The sequence below is a fragment of the Tenebrio molitor genome, chromosome 5, assembly GCF_963966145.1.
Source record: "Tenebrio molitor chromosome 5, icTenMoli1.1, whole genome shotgun sequence".
Classification (NCBI taxonomy): Eukaryota; Metazoa; Arthropoda; class Insecta; order Coleoptera; family Tenebrionidae; genus Tenebrio; species Tenebrio molitor.
Genome location: NC_091050.1, coordinates 17,044,771 through 17,049,280, shown reverse-complemented (window position 1 = coordinate 17,049,280; position 4,510 = coordinate 17,044,771). Strand labels below are relative to the sequence as shown.

The window sequence follows — 4,510 nt, the reverse complement described above, 5'->3', positions numbered from 1 at the left end:
AATTTTTAATTTTGTATAAATTTTAAAGTTGCTTCAGATTTTCAATAGGACGTACAATAATTGACCATGTTTTACCTATAATTGGTACCTACGTGGATTTCCATCAATATTTTTTATCTTTCCTGTAATATTCTCAAACCTACAAAGAAAAATAGGAGATCTCCTCCGTTACAATTTGTTTCACACTGAAACTTTTTGACAGATTAAATTTAATTTTTAATGTTAAATAAAAATAACTATGACAAACTAAGAACTAAATTTATTCTACGTACCAACAGCAATTCCTGCCTCTCGAGTAACAAAAGGCAAAGCATAAAATATTCTAGATAATTCCATTACTATCTAGATTAAATTTTTGACGGGTTTTTACTCCATCAAGTTTATATCTTATTGTAACAAGCAGTCCTCTAAAGAACAAGTAACATTTAATCACACCTACTCGTAAAAACAACTGAAACAGGCAAGAAAGTTGTAATAACTTCCTAACATACCAGTAAAAGCTTCCGTTGTCGTTTTTTTCTAATTTTATGTATTCAATAAATATGTTTAAAATAAATATTTATTGTTTGGAACACATGCTTAGGTACAACAAGTGGACCAATTACTTACTTGCGTCTGATCTTTAAATAATATTAATAATTGGTCGCAAGTTCAAAACTTAAAAGTTGAACGAGCGAAAATTAAATACAGATGGGATTATAAAACATTAAAATCATTGCTATACAAGGATTGACCATTTAAATTTTAATCAACAGGTTCTTCGAAAAGTAGATCGTGGTCCATAACGATACATTAATAAGCGCTTATGTGCAAGAGAAAATTCTTCAAAGCAAGAACAAATAGAATTGTAAAACATCAAAATTATCGTTACACAATAATTGTCTACTAGTTAAAAATTTAAATTTTAATTAATAGATAGTGCTTTGATGAGTGATCGACATCCCCGATGATACATTGAATTTTTTACATTCTCTCATTGTTAATTCAACGGCGTAACTATAAAAGTAAAAGTCTTATGTTGTCTGCAATCACTCTAAAGTAAAATCTTGACTTAATAACAAGTGACTTCGTATTATTTACAGTTTGGGATGGTTGAGAATAAGGACTACTTTCAGTTAATTTTTAACTTGTACAGCCGAACTGGCTTAAGACGATCGAGCACATGTTTTTCGAAATTCGTTTCACTTTGTTTGCTTTATCCTTTATTGATCATCATGTATCTCATGGTAATATATAATTTTCGCTACAAACACAGTGATATCTTCGATATTGCTCAAGTTATTAGTTCTATTTCCACCTTTGGAAATGTACAAGATAAGCTTGTTAACATTTTACCAACTTATGCAACATATATTATTTTTTAGTTGGTCTACAGGAAAACGCTTATTTTAAAACATGGTTCTTTATGGGAAGAAGTCTTTGAAGAACGTACACGCTTTTGGACATACGATTCATTTGGTACATCCATAGGAGACAAATTTCAAAAACTGATGGATCTTACTTTTTCAATTATAAAAATGTTGGCGGTCAGTGCAACTGGTTCTGTTTTTCTCCATTGCGCCACACCATATTTTGATACAACGTTGTTATTACCACAAGCATGTTGGATTCCTGGAAATTATTTTTTTATGAGAGTTATTCTCTACGTCTTAGAATGTATTTTCTACAGCGAAACGGTCTTTTTAATAGCAGCGTTTGATGGATTTTACTTACTAATGTGTATTAACCTTAAAATACAATTTGCTTTGTTGTCTGCAGCAGTTCGTTCGATTAAGCTAGGAGAAAATGCCACCAAAGACCACGAAGAATCTTGCTGGAAGATACTCAAAGAGTACAGTCAATATCATACGTTATTGTTGAAGTAAGATTTATATATTTCTTCAAATGTTATTTTCAAAATCCTTTTCAGAATCCACAAGAAGCTGAACAAAGTTTTTTCAGAGTTTTTTCTTTGCCAGTGTTTTCTCAACGTTGGGGGAATGTGTCAATCTTTATTTGTTATATTCGATGAGTAAGTAAATTATTTCTTACAGCAGGAGACTTTCTAAACTTCTTAACTTTCACTGCTTTTTTGGTGTCTTCCAAATAACTAAAAATTTTGAATGTTACTTTAGATCAATCAACAAAAAAAAAATCTCAGTACTAATTTTTTCCATTGACCAGTTTTACATATGATTTTTTTAAATTTATTTTAGGTCTTCAACTTCCGTCCGCGTGATTGAAAATATAGTTTATTTAGTATTAATAAATGTAGTATTTACGCTAACATTTATTCCGGCTGGCGAGATTGAAATAGAGGTGTGTATTGAATACATAATTGTCAAACCTATAATAACAAATTATTCTGTTCAAGGCTGATAATTTAACCTCAGAAATCTACAACATAGATTGGTACAATGCAAACAATTTAAAAATTCCCAAATTTGTACTGTTTTGGTTGACACAAGCTCAAACTCCTGTACAAATGTCAGGAGCCGGGATAATAAAAGTAAATAGATCTGTCATGCTTCAGGTGAAACTTAAATTAATTTGAAAAAAATCAAAATACCCAGTTTATTCTAATTTCAGATACAGCGACTCGGATACTCTATTACAACAGTCTTAACAGGATTAAAATAAAATTATTGTAAAACACTTTTAAATAATTGTAGTTAATTAAAGAAAGATAAATAAAGAAATAACATATTTACAAACTTTTAGCACGAATATAGCAACTTACGTTCTTTCATTTATTTACATCAAAATTCCTTAAAAATCTTGCTTTGGATTAGATTGTCAATGCTCCTAACATATTTCTATATGTCTATAACAGAAACAAATCACGAGGTAAATGTTTTGCCTCAACAAAATCCAAATACTGAATTAATTTGATTAAATAAAATTTGAATTTGACACCACAAACTCGAGTTTGACATCCTTCTTTTTGGAACATCTAAGTGAAAAATTTTCTTTTATATATAATTTTTCTTCTGCGTTGTAAATGAGTAAATTAAATTTTAATCGAATGTATTTATAGTAGATATTAAAATTTATTTAATTTTATTTAACCAACGAAGACGTTAAAGATATTAAACAGAAAATCACTAGTTTGGAAGACATGCTTAGCTACAAGTAAACTAAGAGAAATTTCTTGCTTGTACCAACCATTAAATAATATATTAGAAATTCGAAACTTTACTTCTCAATTAACATTTAATTATGCTTCTGTCAAGTAAAAATTATTCAAAGCTAAGAACAAATGGAATTATAAAACATCAAAATCATTGTTAAGCGACGATTACCCTTTAATTAAAAATTTAAATTATAATTAATGGGTGCTTTGATAAGTCTGTAGATCGAGGTCCTGGCGGTACTTTGAATGTTTAATTTTCCTTCATTGTGAATTCAATGGAGTGGCCATAAAAGCAAAAGAATTATTGAATTTTTAGTCACTCTGAAAGAGAAACTTGACTAAAGAACAAGAGGCTCCGAGTTATTTACTCATTTGCAATGGCTGAAAACAACGATTATTACTTTCAATTTATATTTCACTGTTACAGCCTAACTTGTTTAAGACGATCTATCACATTTGTTCACAAATGTGTTGCACTTTATGTGCTTTGTCCTCTACTGATCATCCTGTATTTAGTGGTAATATTCAATTTTCCCTACAAACACAGTGATATCTTTGACTTTGCTGAAATCTTTAGTTCAACATGTATCTTTGGAAATGTATAAGTGTGTTAACGCTTCAAGGACCTATATCACCCATTTCATTTTTCAGATTGTGATCAGGAAAACCCTAATGCTAGTATATGGTTCTTTATGGGAAGAAATCTTTGAAGAACATTCACAGTTTTGGCTATACAATTTACTCGAACAATCTGTGGGAGACATGTTTAAAAAGATAATGGATCTCAGTGTTTTAATTGTAAGAATCTTTTGGATTCCTGGGAATAATATTGTTGTGAAAGTCTGTATCTTGGAAAGTGTTTTTTGCATGGAGTCACTCTTTCTGGTAGAGGCGTTTGATGGATTTTATTTATTGATGTGTATTAATCTTAAAATACAATTTGCTCTATTGTCTAAAGCAGTTCGTCCAATTCAACTAGGAACAAGTCCAACAAGAACATATGAAGAAGTCTACTTGCAGAAATTCTTGCATCAATTCTTGTTAAAGTAAGATTTTTTCCATCTCTTAAAATATTATTTTTACAATCCAAAAGACATTGAACGAAGTTGATTCCGACTTTTTTGTTTGGTTGTGTTTTCTTACCATTGGAGGAACTTGCTTTGCCTCATTTAAGTAAATAAAATGCAACCCAAAAATTTTAAAATCAATCAACAACAAAACACCAAAAATTGATACAAAGTATTGTTGTTAATATTTAATGTTTTCAGATCCTCAAGTTCCGCTCATATGACCGACAATATATTTTATTCGGCGTTAATAAACGTCTTCTTCACAATAACTTTTATTCCGGCTGGTGAAATTGAAACAGAGGTGAAAATCGAACACAAAAATTTCGAA

At 29.9% G+C, this 4,510-nt stretch overlaps 1 long non-coding RNA gene across 1 annotated transcript; it reads left to right on the top strand.

Moving 5' to 3' along the window:
* Nucleotides 1-2,190: 2,190 nt before the first annotated feature.
* On the top strand, nucleotides 2,191-2,648 carry LOC138130456 (uncharacterized). The gene is made up of 3 exons (XR_011159593.1): nucleotides 2,191-2,298; nucleotides 2,354-2,512; nucleotides 2,569-2,648. It is a non-coding gene; the product is annotated as an uncharacterized lncRNA (long non-coding RNA).
* The last annotated feature ends 1,862 nt before the right edge of the window (nucleotides 2,649-4,510 follow it).